Source organism: Pleurodeles waltl, chromosome 5 (assembly GCF_031143425.1).
Source record: "Pleurodeles waltl isolate 20211129_DDA chromosome 5, aPleWal1.hap1.20221129, whole genome shotgun sequence".
Classification (NCBI taxonomy): Eukaryota; Metazoa; Chordata; class Amphibia; order Caudata; family Salamandridae; genus Pleurodeles; species Pleurodeles waltl.
In genome coordinates this window covers 1,352,578,568-1,352,596,372 of record NC_090444.1, presented here as the reverse complement: position 1 = coordinate 1,352,596,372, position 17,805 = coordinate 1,352,578,568, and positions in this window count along the sequence as shown.

Sequence of the window (17,805 nt, the reverse complement as noted above, 5' to 3'; positions counted from 1 at the left end):
TTAACAGAAACCTCTGATGAGCGTTGCAATTCCTGTCTCGGTTTGACGTACTCTGTTCTTCACTCTGATCGCCCACCTCTCTCACTGCATTTTTCTAATGAGTCCTGAAAGGAACAAGATTGGGGTGTATCAGTATATTGATATCTATCAGGCATTTTTATATTATCACTATTTCGCAGATTATATCTATTCTGTGGGGTCTCTGTACGCGGAGATTCTCCTCTTTCTTTCTGAGGTGTTTGTTGTTATTTATCCCAGCATTTCTTGCTACCTTCAGGAGCATGCTTGGAAAAATCTTTATTTGATTTTCCCTGAAGTTGTAGTTTCGTTGGGCTGGCCCCTAGACTATCTCGACCAATGCTAGAATAGTTCTCTGCGATAATCTTTGGCAGCTCGCGTTCTTGATCCTGTTGAGGAACATCCCGTAGCCACATGCGACCGCTTCCCCCTTAGTGTTACTCAAAATAATTGAGGATACTGTGGCAAAATTGCCCATTAATTGCATCCCCAAGTCTAGGGCTGGGACAACCCCATATTCATCTTGAATTTGTTTCAACACTTCTGGCAAGTTGACAAGTGTCGGAGTACTGTGTACGGTCGTATAGAGCACGACAAATACCGTGCCCCATGTATTACAGTTATCTACTGTGGGGACCATCCCAAATGGCAAGCACATCATTAGAATTCTATGTTTATACTGAGGTCCTGTATGGTGAAATACTGCTTCCAGTGCATATATTTTTTGAGCTAGCCCAAAAAAAAATCTTCTCTTTTGGCGGGTACTTTACCCATCATCTAATGTACAGTTGCAGGGTTAATACCCAGCGTCACTGCATGTGGTTGAGCTGGAGCAGCAAGTGCTCAGTTTTTATTCAATGTTTGCATTACAAACTGTACTAATATACTCTATGTATTGCCGTCAGTTTAGTATATAAGCGACGGACTACAGCTACTGCTAAATTTGCTGCTGCAGGGTGAGTTGTATAAGTGGCCAATAAAGGCCGGGCAGGACCATCATTACTTAGAGGACCTAACCTAACTGGTAAAATCGTGTGGGGGAGGGTGCCATCAAGCAAATTATTATGTTCTTGATAAGATAAAGGTATTTCTAAATATGCATAGGCTCTGTATTGTCCAGGTATGTTTGCATGTGTATAGGGATGAAATGTGTTTGTGTTCCCATTGACTGCTGGAAATGTGACCCAAGAATAAAAAAGTTATTTTCTATTAGCTGCATGTGTGTCCACCACAAATGTGACTGGACCTCAATGGGCCGTTAGGCCATTTGCCAATAAGTGCGCAGTCAGGTGTTGTCTCATATTGACTGCAATTGCTACCTGTTGCGGATTTGCCATATTAAATGGTAGATTTGTTCAGAGAATAGCACACCAAATGGGGATTTTCCTTTTAGAGTTCAAGCTTGAAGAACTTCTAGCATCAAATAGGTGTTCCCTATTTAACTGAGGAGGAAATCCTCAATACCACGGATGTCTCTGTATATAGTACTGAGGTGTCTTTGTATATAGTGAGACAAGAATACTCTGGAAGAACCAGAAATTAGAGCCTGACCAAACGTTGACGGCGCCATGTCACATAGGCTCTCGTTATTCTAATGAGACTACTGGATTTTGAGCGGCAGAATCGCCTGTGGTGTGGGAGACTGAGTCTGACCCAGTACAGGTGTCACCTGTCACCCCAATCCGGGTTTTGCTCTGGCTAACTAGCAGTGCCTCATCTCCACCCAAGGGCGGGATGATTGGGCAGCCGAGCGCATGAAATAATTGATTTCTCAGGTCACTCAGGTTTCATCCGTTTCTCTCAGTTAAATTAGTCTCACATACACAATGTCAATCAGAGGCAGTATATGTTTCAATAATGTTTTAATGAAGCAACTGCATCTTAGATAGCAAAGGATGGGCTGCAATAACCTGGACAATACAACACAACAAGATTAAAATTGTGACAAGGAGAGTAAAGCATAGAAATAACGCTACCATATTGTCAATAGAACCAATAGACTAATTTCTGCCTAGGCTATAATAGAGCACAGTGTGTTAAGCTCTAATTCTGCCTTTCAGGCTCCCCTCGGAAGACATCATCCCCCATACCTGAGCAAAGGCCTGAAGTCTGTATGGGTAGCTGTAGCAAAGAGTTCAGCAATCAGCATACAGTTGTGGTTCTCTGGCTGGAATCTCCCTCTAACGTGTAAGGGACAGGGAAGTGTTTTTATAATAAAATAGCTGAAAAAATGTCCCTATGGAAGGATGTGTGTTTTCTATGAATGTCAGAGACAAAACTTTATACCACGTTCACCGGCAACCTATCTTACTGCAGCCTTGTAAGAAGCACAGAGTGAGCAAAAATATCTTGTTTTAGAACAGAGTGCTGGCCTAGGCCAAAACAGTTAGATATAGAAAACAAAATAAGACCGCGAAAGTGGCTTTTGTTAAAATAATAAAGTAAGCTGAATAAAATATATCTAGGTTGAAGTGCACAGCGGCAGGCTTAGTATGCTACAATAACGTTCATGGAGGTATACCTAAAATACCTACACAACAGTGCCCTGTCTTATCATGGGTTGTGCTTCAGGTATCTACTGATTGTAATTTGAATTCTGGTCTGACAGTTCACCCATGCCGAATATGTGTGGTGTTGTCTGTATTTTGTATGGAGGCCCACATTTAGGAGAACCTAGCAGCTCCTTGCACCACATTAGCCTCATTTTGCTTGACACTATTGTGGGCCAACAAGCCCTAAATCACAGCACCATGTTTACAAAGTGGCACTACCCATGCAGTGCAACATTTGGTGACCTTTGCGCCACAGTATGCCTGTACCAAGTATTATCTATGCTAGGGGTGTGTTACCCCGTTGGGGAAAATGCAAAAATGGTGCAGAGGAATGTAAGGGATTGCAATGCATATTTTTAGAAAACACTTTTAAAACCTGCACAGAGCAGGCATTAGTAGGAGGCACACCATTGCTTTAAATGTGTCCATATGTACTGTGCAGGATTTGTATCATAAATTTGCCAATAATTTTACACAGTCCATCTATGGCATCCATAATCTTGACACTATTGTACCTACTCTGCGCCATGGTGCATCATAAATTGAATACGGCACACACATGTTGGGGGTAGGGGGCGCTGAAGGGTGCAAGTAAAGTGGCACTGCTTAAGATGCTGCGCCACTTTTTTGACATGTAGCCCTTAGTGCTTTCACTTTAGACTGAAGAGGAGTGATGTTATAGAAATGTATACCTACTTTGTGTGTTGTGTGCCATGTAACATATGTAGCACAGTGTGTTGTATGTGAATCCCACCCCTTTGCCCTTGAAATACCTCCCTTGCTCAAAGTGTTGTTGCCAATTGCTAACTTGCATACATATGTGCACGATGTCCATACGCCCAGTGTGGCACAGTTGTATGGGATATATTGTGATATATGCAAGAGTTTTCAGAAAGCCGTGGGACAGGGCAGGGCATGATGTTCTTTTCTGCACTGCCCTGCATCAGGAGTCCAGCCCTGGTAAGTCCCATGTCTCCTCATTCATATGCATTTCTGGCCCCTCCCTCTAAATTGTCAGTAGTTCAGCTGCACAGTCCAGTGTTGGTACCCTTGTATCATGGTAAGGAGATGTGGGATTTGCGGGTATGATTGTTGGTGCACATTCCTGCACACGATCTTTCATTGATGGTGATTTTGTATTTCAATGTGTGCTGTACTATGCACCACACAAAGGAAAGTTGAACCCAATACGTATATCTGTTCTGTTTTGCTGATATGTAGATGGTGATTTCACCACTAAGGTTGCAATTGATATCGGTGCTGCCTGAGGTTTCTACAGCATGGTAAATGTGGAGAAGTGCCATTATGTGAGTTGTTTGATAATGGAATGGCCTATGCAATTCACATAGCTGAGCTATTCCTTGCAAGTGTTATGTGTGAAGGATCAGTGCTATGTTGTCAACCTGTCATCACATGTAATGGTTTGAGCCCAACTTTGTAATCAAAGAGGACATTGCTCCACCTGTCCGTCATGTAATGTGTCAGTCAGGTGGTGCAGGGACTTGTAGAAATGGCGGTATGTGAGGGTGATGTGCATTGAATGCGGTGTGGTATGGCATGTGGCATATGTGTTGTGGTCTATACATCTGCGTTTCCCTGTCAATGTGTGTTTGTACAAGTTTGGTGTGTTGTCTGTGTTATGATTTGTATGCTGTCTTACCTACAAGTGGGCCATTGCCATATTGTCCATCCTAGAATCATTGGTTATTATTTGAGAGCCTAAAGATGTAAACATCATGGGCGCTGCCGGAACATTTTGCGAGGATGTTGGAGATTATTCCATAGTGGTCCACAATGGCCTGCACATTAACTGAGTGTCTATGTCTGCGGTTCCTGTAGAGGTGTTCGGTTGCAGCAGGAGGGACAAGATGGGCATGGGTATAGTCCATTGCACTCAGCACAAGCGGGAAGCCAGCTATTTGATTGAAATCTTGCTTGGTCTCCTGCTGCAGTTGCTGGTTGTTGGGGAACAGGATGTGGTAGGGTGCGAGGTTGATTATGACATCCAGGACCTTCAGAAGGAAGGCAGAGATGGTTGGTTGGGAAATACCACCCCTTTGTGCAGCAGTGGTCTGGATTGATCATAAGGTCAACATGTCGAGGACAGCCAGGAGTTTGGTCATGGGTGGAATTGTTGGGTCTTTCCACTCTTGCTGTGATGTCTGGAGGGTAATGGGTGTATGGCAAATACAGGTAACCTAGCTTGTGAGCAGTCCACTTCAGGCAGGGTATCGTGGGTCCCAGGAGTGCTGCAGTTGGCGGTGTGTGGTCCTCATCTTGCCTTAGTAACTAGCCACATCACTGGTAGTGCAATGCATAGTTCTTAAGCCTGCTCCCTGTGTGTGATGGTGATGTGTATGCCAATAGTGGTGTTGGTGCAGTCATTGACTCAGTGTATCCTTTGTCTCTCTCTCCCCCCCTTTCTTGTTTTGTCATTCTGTGCTTGTGTGCATTAGTATCATCTGGCAGAGGAGTAGGGGCACCTGCGACAGAGGGAGCTGCATCCCACAGGACCCAGGAGGCAGAGTCCACCGATGCCAAGGTAACCAGTGGGATGGAGGGCGAGGGGAGCCTCACGGCAGAGACTGGAGGTGACAACACAGTCTCAAATACCTCCTCTGATGGGAGAGCCCTGGTGGAGGTGGACACCTCTATGACCACCCTAACGGCATGTACAGCTGCCACCCCGTACCAGCACCACCCTCCCTGTAGCCCCTCAGCGAGTTGCCCGTGCCTGCTCAGCCAGGAGGGTGGGCATCTCCTTCACCCCAGACACCTCAGGCCCTGCCGTGAGCTCTGCTGCCCTGAGTAAGGAGGCTATTGGCCTCCTGAGATCCATCTCTGTAGGGAAATCAACCATTGTGAATGTCATCTAGGGGCTGGCATCCCAGATGCAGCAGTGCAATGCATTTCTGGAGGGCATTCATGGTGGATTGGTGGCCCAACAGAGATCGATTCAGGCTCTGTCCTCCTCTCTGATGGCAGCCATTGTCCCTGTTTCTACCGTTCCCCCTTCTAACTACCACTGCCCAGGCCCATTCTCCTCAACCCCAACCCATCCCAGGCACACATACTGACGAGCATGCACACAAGAAAACACCCAAGAGTGTCACAAGCAAACACAAGCACCACACTTCATCACACAAGCACCCACACAAACACCATACAGTTGCAGACACGACAACATCCACTGCCTCCACTGTTTCCCCCTCCTCCTCCTCCACCTCCCTACCAGTCATGTCCACACTCACACCTGCTTGCACTTCATCTACATCCACCACCAGCATCACCACACCAAGCAGCAAACACACCTCACTAGCACACACCTTCACAATAGCCAAGCACGCGCCCCCTCTGTCCTCTCCAACCCTGTCTGTCCCCCCTCCTAAAGGACACAAACGCAAACACTCACACACCCAACAGCCATCCACCTCACATCAGCATACTGCCCATGCACCTGCACCCAAATCCAGCTGACATACACCTCATACAACCACTTCCTCTACCTCCACACCCATCACTCCTCCCTCCTCCCACCCCACCCCACCATCCCCAAAAAGCTTTAACTTGCTCAACTTGACCTCTTCCCTCTTCCTCCCCCCCATCCTGCCCGTATGAGCAGGGTACCAACAACCCAGCCCAGCACCTCAGCCAAACAGTCCACAGACACAGTGGTTGCACTTCATACTCGTGGTGGTAAGGATACCACACCTCCAGGCAAGGAGGGGAAGGAGCCTGTACCTACAGACAAGAAGTGGAAGGAGCCTGCACCTCCACCCAAGAAGGGGAAGGAGCCTGCACCTCCATCCAAGAAGAGGAAGGAGCCTGCACCTCCAGGCAAGAAGGGGAAGGAGCTTGCACCGCCATCCAAGAAGGGGAAGGAGCCTGCACCTCCAGCCAAGAAGGGGAAGAAGCCATCCACCCCAGCCAGGAAGGGTAAGGAATCCCCGCCCCATGTAATGGAGTTGACGAAGCACTCTACTACAGCGGAGGCTGTTAGGGTGACACCTCCACCACCCCCAGTGGTCATGGGCCCCCACCACCAGCCTAGTAAGTGCAGCCAGGAGGCACCTCCATCCACCACCACAATGCAGCCATCACCAACTGCAGAGGCTTCCCAGGAGGCATCTCCGTCCACCACCACACTGCAGCCATCACCAACTGCAGAGGCTGCCCAGGAGGCACCTCCATCCACCACCACACTGCAGCCATCACCACCAGTAGACGCCAAGTAGGACACCCTCCATGGGCTGCTGTACGAGGGGCCCCGTCTAGAACCAGTGGAGAAGTCACCCACCTGAGAGACTGTGGCCTTGCACTCCCCAGGACATAGCAATGGGCATAGAGCCCCATCCAGAACCAGTGGGCTTGTTCCTGCATCCGGCTGAGGTGCCCCTCTCCCTGATGTGCCTGCCCACTTGCAAACTGATGCCCCTGCAGAGTTCTATCTGGATGAAGTCAGGATTCGAGTTGGGCCTTAGACTGTGTCCTGTGGCCATGTGGGCCTTTTGAACATTGGACTGGGCAGTGTCCCTTTGTGTACATGTGTACATATCTGTTTCACTGACACATTGATAATGTTTTAGATGTTGATTTGAAGAACAATCACTTTCATCCATTCCTGTTGTCCTTGCATTATTCTGCTGTGTATTAAGGGCAAATAGATTTTCATGTGCAGCTGATTGTGTGTATGGTGTGTGTGTGCCTGTTGTGTGTTGTGCATGTGTGTGTCACTTCCGTTTTCCTCCCTCCCTTGTGTGCAAGGCAGCTGTACTCACTTTCATGGTCTTCGTCAGCGTTGGTGTTCTAGCTGGAGCATAACGTAGAAGATCATTGGGAAAACTTGCAGTTCGGGTTCCATGGCGGCGTTCTTCTTCCCTGTGTCCCAATGGGGAATCAGTTCTCTTCAGTGATGTGTTTCCGCCAGGCTTTTGATGTCGTTGGTACCGCCTTGGAAAAGGTGCTGGTTTGCAGTGTCTTCATATTATGGGCGGTACTTTGTCTCCCGCCTGGCTGTTGCCGGCTACCGCCATATTGAGTGTTGTTCTCACCACCATGGTCATAATTTGGTGGTAATTACCGCCAGCCTGTTGGTGGTATTACCGCCACTTTATCACTCACCACCAGGATCGAAATGAGGGCCAGAAACTGGACCTCCGCCATTTCCGGCATACCCACACAAATGGGAGCCCCACTGATTAGATTAGGAGAGGGATTGGAAGGGGTGTATTAAGGGAGACTTAGCCACACCAGTAGGTGGGTTCAGCCCGATCAAACCTTCAAGGATGAATTTTTGCCATTTTGGATTTTTTTAGTCTGTTGCTTTCTGGGATGGATTTTTGCCTCACTTCATAGGAAGTGGTCACCTCAAAGAGGTGGTGGCCTGCACCCCATTGGGCAAGAGCACCACCGCTTCCTACCCCAGGAGCAAGGATAAATATGACAGAGCAGCCCCACAATTCAGATCCCTGCTGGAAGAAGATACTGGAGAAGAAGGACTGCCCTGCTGGACCACAGGCCTGCACCTGGAGACTGCACTCACAAGGACTGCACCAGCTGCACACTTTGGGCTTCACTAAGAAAAGGACCTTGCCTTGCTTCTGGAAATCCAGGAGTGGACTCCCTGTAAGCTACAGGTACAAAGAAGCGTCCAAAGTCCCCTGCATCTAGTTCTGCAAGAAGAGCCCAGCTGGCTAGCATCCAGTGGCCATTTGAGGATTCTGACCAGGTTCATTCTGGGAACTCTAGTCCCAACTTCCAAGGAGATTTCCATGACCTCGAGTGGCGCTCTGCCTGGAGTTCAAACAGTTTCTGCCCGGAGTCCTAACATGTAGTTCCAACTTCCAAGGAGTAACGCAGAGCTTCTGGAACCTTGGAGCAAATTTGAGGACACTTCAAGAACCCAAAAAGAACTTCTGAAAGAAGATCCAGATGTCTGGACAAGTTTAGAGCAACTTTGAAAAAAGCTCCATAAGTGGACCGACCCAACGTCGAGTGCCAAGCCAGCTACCTTCAACCACGACCCGGCCTGAATTTCAGGTTCGTCTAGCTGAAAGCTCCAAAATGCCAGACTTTCAGGCTTTGAACAGGGGCTCGCCGAAAGGCAATCCGATGACGTTACATCAAAATTGGCTTGCTGAGGAGGACTGCACAATGTTGAGGAAGAAAAACTCCAGAAAGGTTTCTAAATGTGAAGGTAAAACATTGACCAAGGCTAGGAAGTTGGCTCTGTATATACTATTTCAAAGTAAGAAATAGTGTGCACAGAGTCCAAGGGTTCCCCTTAGAGGTAAGATAGTGGCAAAAAGAGATAATTCTAATGCTCTATTTTGTGGTAGTGTGGTCGAGCAGTAGGCTTATCAGAGGGTAGTGTTAAGCATTTGTTGTACACACACAGGCAATAAATGAGGAACACACACTCAAAGACTTACTCCAGGCCAATAGGTTGTTATATAGAAAAATATATTTTCTTAGTTTATTTTAAGAACCACAGGTTCAAGATTTACAAGTAATACTTCAAATGAAAGGTATTTCACTTAGGTACTTTAGGAACTTTGAATAATCACAATAGCATGTACAGTTTTGGCAAAAATGGCAATAAGCTATTTTAAAAGTGGACACAGTGCAAAAATGAACAGTTCCTGGGGGAGGTAAGTAGAGGTTAAGTTCACAGGTAAGTAAAACACTTACAGGGTTCAAAGTTGGGTCCAAGGTAGCCCACCGTTGGGGGTTCAAGGCAACCCCAAAGTTACCACACCAGCAGCTCAGGGCCGGTCAGGTGCAGAGGTCAAAGAGGTGCCCAAAACACATAGGCTTCAATGGAGAACAGGGGTGCCCCGGTTCCAGTCTGCCAGCAGGTAAGTACCCGCGTCCTCGGGGGGACAGACCAGGGAGGTTTTGTAGGGAACCTGGGGGGACACAAGCAGGCACAGAAAGTACACCCCCAGCGGCACAGGGGCGGACGGGTGCAGAGTGCAAACAGGCGTCGGGTTTTGTATAGAAAGCAATGGGGAGACCCAGGGGTCTCTTCAACGATGCAGGCAGGCACAGGGGGGGCTCCTCGGGGTAGGCACCACCTAGGCTAGGCAGAGGGTCGCCTGGGAGTCGCTCCTGCACTGGAGTTCGGTTCCTTCAGGTCCTGGGGGCTGCGGGTGCAGTGTTGGTTCCAGGCGTCCGGTCCCTTGTTACAGGCAGTCGCGGTCAGGGGGAGCCTCTGGATTTCCTCTGCAGGCGTCGCTGTGGGGGCTCAGGGGGGTCATCTCTGGCTACTCACGGACTCGCAGTCACCGGGGAGTTCTCCCTGTAGTGTTGGTTTTCTGCAGGTCGAGTCGGGGCTTTGTGTGCAGAGTGGAAAGTCTCACGCTTCCGGCGGGAAACATGAAGTCCTTAAAGTTGTAACTTTGTTGCAAGAAAGTTGCAGATTGCTGAACAGGGCTGCTGTTCACGGGAGGTTCTTGGTCCTTGGTTGCTGGGCAGTCCTCTGAGGGTTCAGAGGTCGCTGGTCCCTGTTGGATGCGTCGCTGTTGCAGTGTTCTTCGAAGTTGGGAGACAGGCCGGTAGGGCTGGGGCTAAAGCAGTTGTCGTCTCCGTCTTCACTGCAGGGCTTCAGGTCAGCAGCCCTTCTTCTTGTTAAGGTTGCATGAATCTAGTTTCCTAGGTTCTTGGGTGCCCCTAAATACTGAATTTAGGGCTGTGTTTAGGTCTGGGAGGGCAGTAGCCAATGGCTACTGTCCTTGAGGGTGGCTGCACCCTCTTTGTGCCTCCTCCCTGTGGGGAGGGGGGCACATCCCTAATCCTATGGGGGGAATCCTCCATCCACAAGATGGAGGATTTCTAAAAGAGTCACCTCAGCTCAGGACACCTTAGGGGCTGTCCTGACTGGTGGGTGACTCCTCCTTGTTTTCCTAATTATCTCCTCCAGCCTTGCCACCAAAAATGGGGGCAGTGGCCGGAGGGGCGGGCATCTCCACTAGCTGGGATGCCCTGTGGCACTGTAACAAAGGGGGTGAGCCTTTGAGGCTCACCGCCAGGTGTTACAGTTCCTGCAGGGGGAAGTGAGAAGCACCTCCACCCAGTACAGGCTTTGTTCCTGGCCACAGAGTGACGAAGGCACTCTCCCCATGTGGCCAGCAACATGTCTGGTGTGTGGCAGGCTGGCAGAAACTAGTCAGCCTACACTGGAAGTCGGGTATGTTTTCAGGGGGCATCTCTAAGATGCCCTTGGTGTATGTTACAATAAATTGCACACTGGCATCAGTGTGCATTTATTGTGCTGAGAAGTTTAATACCAAACTTCCCAGTTGTCAGTGTCGCCATTATGGTGCTGTGGAGTTCGTGTTTGACAGACTCCAAGACCATATACTCTGATGGCTACCCTGCACTTAAAATGTCTAAGGTTTTGCTTAGGCACTGTAGGGGCATAGTGCTCATGCACCTATGCCCTCACCTGTGGTATAGTGCACCCTGCCTTAGGGCTGTAAGGCCTGCTAGAGGGGTGACTTACCTATGCCACAGGCAGGGTGAGGTTGGCATGGCAATCTGAGGGGAGTGCCATGTCAACTTAGTCATTTTCTCCCCACCAGCACACACAAGCTGTGAAGCAGTGTACATGTGCTGAGTGAGGGGTCCCTAGGGTGGCATAAGACATGCTGCAGCCCTTAGAAAGCTTCCCTGGTATCAGGGCCCTTGGTACCTGGGGTACCAGTTACAAGGGACTTACCTGAGTGCCAGGATTGTGCCAATTGTGGAGACAAAGGTACAGTTTAGGGAAAGAACACTGGTGCTGGGGCCTGGTTAGCAGGGTCCCAGCACACTTTCAAATCATAACTTAGCATCAGCAAAGGCAAAAAGTCAGGGGGTACCCATGCCAAGGAGGCATTTCCTTACACCAAGGTCTCCAGCTCAGTGTATCCGATCAGAGCTCCTTTGCAATCGGCCTCAACTTTTGACCTTGCTCCGGTCCAGTGCAACCAGATGTCCCAAGTTGGGGCTTTTGGTTTTTAGGTGCTAGAAAGCATTTTTTTCATTTAATCTTTAGAAATTCATACCTCTAGTTTCTACATTGAATTTTGGGTGTTATTTTAAAGATAAAAGCATTTCCTATGTTTATTAATTAGTGTCAGTTTTTTATTGTGTGTTGTGTTTTACTTATTTGATGTTTTTTTATATTAATTGCTTTACACACCTGTTTCCTAAGTTAAGCCTAACTGCTCATGAGCACGCTACCCAGGGTTAAGCAGGGATTCATTTATTGAGATCTTGACTGGACCTAGTGGGGGATTGTGGCCTATTGCTAAGTGTAAGTACCTACCTGCCCTTACCGATAACCCACTTTCCAACACCCACCATTTTCCATGAACCTCTTACTGCCCATCCCATCTACTTTGAGTGTTCTAATGAGCTGCCACTAGCCCTCCCTCCTACCCAGCATAGTTGTATGGTTGCTGCCTGTCTCCTCCACCCAGTTTGTCTGAAATTCCATGCCTATATACCCTCCCTCTTGTCCCCCATGGTCCATTTTGTTGGCACTCCCTTCTGCCAACCATTCTCTGATGTGCTGCATTTGCTCTGCCTGCCTGCCCTGTATAGCCTGCTGTGAAGCCCCTTCCCCTACCCTCCCTTCTGTTCTCCATGGTCCTTTGTGCATGCCCCTGCTCTCTTGCCCATCATGGCTGTTGTGTTGCCACTAACCCTCCCACTTGCCAGGCAGTGTCTTCTGTGCTGCCACAGTCCCTCTCACCTGTCCTGTGCGGTCAGCTTGCTGCCTCTGACCCCCTCCTACCTTCCCTCTGTTGTCTGTGTGTATATGCCATTTTAGTCTCACTGTTGCCCTCCAAGGTGTGTTGTGCTTCCAGTGCCCATTCAGCCTTCCTTCCATGGTCAACTTCCTGCTCATGCCCAGCCCCCTAGCCCCATGTCCTCCCTTTTCCATGTACAGACCCTTATCCCCTGCCTCCTGCCTTTCTCTGGTCCATTGTAGTGCCCCTGCCCACTCCCTCCTGTCCTTCATGGTGTGTTATGCTGCGACCGTCCCTCCTCTGTGTCTTGTATGGTCAGCTTGCTGCCTTTGCCTCTTTCTCTTCTGCTCTCCTTTGTCCATGTGCGTGACCCTGTCCCCTCCCTATTGCTTTTCATGATACATTTTGCTGAACTGCTGTCCTGCCTGTCTGTGGCCCTGTAAAGTCAGTGGTGCCCATGCCTATCTCCCTCCATCCCTCTCTTATCATAGTCCATGTTCCTACCCCATTCCCCCTGCTCCCAATTATCCAATGTACCCTATTTGCCAACATTTTGAACTTGGTAAGAGGGAGATTTTGTAAAAAAAAGCCTAGAGAATTGATTTTCCCCATTGACTTAAATTGAAAAAGAGGAGATTTTAGGCAGGAGACAGAAAAAAAATAAAGCCCTTTCAGGATTAAAAACATCTGGCATCTCCTCCCTCGGCTCTGTTGGAATGCATGGCTGTACTGCCAATGCTTCTTCCTTCTGCCTTCAATGGTCAGTTACATTGCCACAGCCTCTCTTGCTGTTCTGCATGGTTAGTTTGTTGCTCATGCCCCCCTTTCCCGTACCCTTTAAGGTCCATTGAGCTGCTTCTACCCCTCCCGCCTGCCCAGCGTGGTCAACTTGTTGCATCATTCTACCTGCCCTCAATTATTCAAGTCTGTGCCCCTGGCCTCTGCCTCCCCACATTATTTTAATGACCAAGTAGATTGCTAATATTCTATATTTATCAAAAATTATGGCATGCCTGATGTTATCTTGATGTAATCAAAACTGCAATACCTAAAGTATTTCCTTTCGAAATTATGAAAATGAGAGGATCGAATTCCTATAGAAATTATGGTTAGTGCTCTAAGCAACTAAAATGAGGACATGAGTTCTCAAATAGCAACAAATTTCTTGACTATATGTTACACTTAGGACAGAGGATGTAGAATTATGGCCAGAGCTGCAGACTTTGCATCTGGGGAACCAGATTCCGGTTTCGGTGTCAGCTAGACATCCTGGGCCATATTTATACTTTTTGACGCAAAACTGCGCTAACGCAGTTTTGCGTCAAAAAAATTAGCGCCGGCTAACGCCATTCTGAAGCGCCATGCGGGCGCCGTATTTATTCAATGACGTTAGCCGGCGTTAGCCGCTGGCGCTGCCTGGTGTGCGTGAAAAAAAACGACGTACACCAGGCAGCGCCGGCGTAGGGGGATATGGAGCTTGGGCGCCAAAAAATGGGGCAAGTCAGGCTCAGGCAAATTTTTCACCTCAACCCGATTTGCGCCATTTTTTCCGACTCCCAACCCCCATTGAAATGACTCCTGTCTTAGCAAAGACTGGAGTCATGCCCCCTTGCCCAATGGCCATGCCCAGGGGACTTATGTCCCCTGGGCATGGTCATTGGGCATAGTGGCATGTAGGGGGGCACAAATCAGGCCCCCCTACATGCCACAATTTTTTTTTTTTTTTTTAAACTTACCTGAACTTACCTTAATGTCCCTGGGATGGGTCCCTCCAACCTTGGGTGTCCTCCTGGGGTGGGCAAGGGTGGCAGGGGGTGTCCCTTGGGGCTTTGGAGGGCTCCTCTGGGCTCCTTCCGAGCCCACAGGTCCCTTAACGCCTGCCCTGACCAGGCGCAAAAAAAACGGCGCAAAAGCGGCGCAAAAGCGGCCGGACGTCATTTTTTTTGACCCGCCCACTCCCGGGCGTGAATTTTGCCTGGGAGTGTAAATACGGCGCACATGCCTCGGAGTCAATTTTTTAGACGGGAACGCCTAACTTGCATATCATTAACGCAAAGTAGGTGTCCACGCTAAAAAATGACGCAAACTCCATGGACTTTGGCGCTAGACGCGTCTAACGGCAAAGTATAAATATGGAGTTAGTTTTGCGTCGGAATTGCGTAAAAAAAAACGGCGCAATTCCGGCGCAAACAGAGTATAAATATGCCCCCCTTTCTTTCTGGGCAAATCACTTAATACTGATGCACACGTAAACCACTCAAACACCTTCGGGTCAAGCCAGAGCTATATAAAACTGCAAAAAACACAAACAAAACAATACGTTTTTGAACACTTCTGTCACTGGGCTACACTTGGACTACATTTGGGTGATATTTGTGCTACATCTGGGCTCTTTTTCTGATGGCCATATTGGGAGGCTTAGGTATTTTGTAGCTCCTTAACCCCTTCACTGCCAGGCCTTTTCCCCCTCAGGTGGCAGGCCTTTTCTTCGACTATGTGGGGCAGTTCGGCCCTTATTACATTTTGTCCACATAATCTCCCATGCCAAATTTACGTCCTTTTTTTCCAAAATCCTTGGGATTCTAGAGGTACCCAGAGTTTGTGGGTTCCCCTGGAGGAGACCAATACATTAGCCAAAATACAGGAAAAATGAAGAAGGCTTGAGGTTTTTTCCCTGAAAATGGCATCAACAAAGCGTTTGCGGTGCTAAAATCACCACCGTGCCAGCTTTCAGGAACATGCAGACTTGAATCACAAAACCACATTTTTCAACCCAATTGTGGCATTTTACTGGGACATACCCCATTTTTACTTAGTGACAAAAAAGGGTGTAAAACCAATGCTAGATCCCGGACAGCTAAACATTTCTTAAAAGTAGACAAAATTCTGAATTCAGCAAGCGGTCATTTGTGTAGATCCTACAAGGTTATCTACAGAAAATAACAGTTTAAATAAAAAAATATTGAAATTGAGGCGAACAAAAACAGCCATTTTCTCAATGTTTTACTCTGCAACTTTTTCCTGACATTTCAGAGTTTCAAAAGCAATATACTGTTATGTCTGCTGGACTCTTCTGGTTGTGGGGATATATAGGCTTGTAGGTTCATCAAGAACCCTAGGTACCAAGAGCTAATAATTGAGGTGCACCTTGCAATGGGCTTTCATTGTATACCGGGTATACAGCAATTTATTTGGTAAAATATAAAGAGTCAAAAATAGGTATCAAGTAAACCTTTGTATTTCCAAAATGGGCACTAGTTAAGGTGTTGCGAAGCAGTGGTTATTTGCACGTCTCTTAATTCTGGGGTCCCCATACCAGCATGTGAATTACAAGGCATTTCTCAAATATATGTCTGTTTTATACACCGTCTCATATTGGGAAGGAACAAATGTAGAGCAAGAGAAGGGGAAACAACACTTGTTCTGCTATTCTGGTTTCCCCCAGGTCTCCCAATACAAATGGTACCTCACTTTTGTGGGTAGGCCTAATGCCCGCGACAGAAACGCAACATGGACACATCACAGTTTTACATTGAAATCTGACGTGTTTTTTGGAAAGTGCCTAGCTGTGGATGTTGGCCTCTAGCTCAGCTGGCACCTAGGGAAACCTACCAAACCTGCGTATTTTTGAAAAGTAGACACTTAGAGGAATCCAGGATGGGGTAACTTGTGGGGCTCTCCCCAGGTTCTACTACCTAGAATCCTTTGCGAACCTCAACATTTGGCAAAATAAATACTTTTTCCTCACATTTCGCTGATGGAAAGTGCTGGAATCTGAGAGGGGCCATAAAATTCCTTCTCCCCAGCGTTCCCCCAAGTCTCCCAATTAAAATGGTACCTCACTTGTGTGGGTAAGCCTGGTGCCCACGACAGGAAATGCCCCAAAACACAGCACATTTTCCCAAAGAAAACTGACCTGTTTTTTGCAAAGTGCCTGGCTGTGGATTTTGACCTCTAGCTCAGTTGACACGTAAGGAAACCTACCAAACCTGTGCATTTTTGAAAACACGACACCTAGGGGAATCCAGGATGGGGTGAATTGTGGGGCTCTCACCAAGTTCTATTACCCAGAATCCTTTGCAAACCCCTACCTTTGGCAAAGAAAAACAGTTTTTCCTCACATTTCGGTGATGGAAAGTTCTGGAATCTGAGAGGAGTCACAAACTTCCTTCTACCCAGCGTTCCCCAAGTCTCCTGATAAAAATGGTATCTCACTTGTGTGGGTAGGCTTAGTGCCCGTGACAGGAATTGCCCCAAATGAGGTATCATTTTTATCGGCAGACCAAGGGGAACATTGGGTGGAAGGAAATTTGTACCGGCACAGAGATCCTACGAAGAAAAAAGGAAGAAAATGTGTTTTTTTTAGCTATATTTGAGGTTTGCAGAGGAGTCTGGGTTAGAAAATGTTGGGGGATCTACACAATCCACACTTCCCTGGACTCTTCTGGGTGTCTAGTTTTAAAAAATGTCTGGGCTTGGTAGGTTTCGCTAGATGACTGCCGCACCTGGAACAAAAACACAGGTGTACCCCTCTGTAAAAACAGTTAGTTTTGTAATAGATCCTCTTGATGTGTCCACGTCCTTATGTGATGTTCCAAACACTAAAACTGTGAAAAGAAACGCACTTAGGTTATGTTAAAAAGACCCCTCACCCACCAACCAAGTTGGTGGCATGCTTCATCATGGGGGCCCCACATGAGACACCTAGCATGTCACGGTGTGCTGCGATGCCTGATTTCAGCAGAACAGGTTTTTTCATTTCTACCTCACGAGGGTGAGTGATGTTTCAATAGATCACATTTTATTAACAAGAGATTTCACAAAAGAAAATGCACTGTTATTAACTGAAAGGCCAAAAAACTGAACCAATGACTCATAGCTTGTCAGCTGTAAAGCCGCGCCAAGGCACCAACTACTTTACAGTCCATTCACACACATTTCATACACAACATGCACAAGACCATTCATGCCCCCAGTCACGGGACCAGCACATTACAACACTCGCATCAACAGGTAACGCCATTCAAGGGCCTATAACTTTCATACACCCACGTGCCTGATACAGCAATCACACTAGCTGATGGGAGTGTGTGGACTGTCGTTTGGCTGGCAGTGTGTTGTAGTGGCCAACAGCAAGTCACTATTTACACCACCAGCCAGGCACCACTCCACGTACACCACCAGCCAAGCGCCACTTCATGCATGCTGCCATCAATTTTTTTTTAAACCGCAAAGAAACCACTAACTAATTAGAAATAAGTACAAAACTACAAACACAAAGGCCCGTATTTATACTCCGTTTGCGCCGAATTAGCGTCGTTTTTTTTTACGCAAATTCGGCGCAAAACTAACGCCATATTTATACTTTGGCGTTAGACGCGTCTAGCGCCAAAGTATTGGCAAATAGCGTCATTTTTTTGCGTGAACGCCTTCCTTGCGTTAATGAGATGCAAGGAATGCGTTCCCGTCTAAAAAAATGACGGCGACGCAAATGCGTC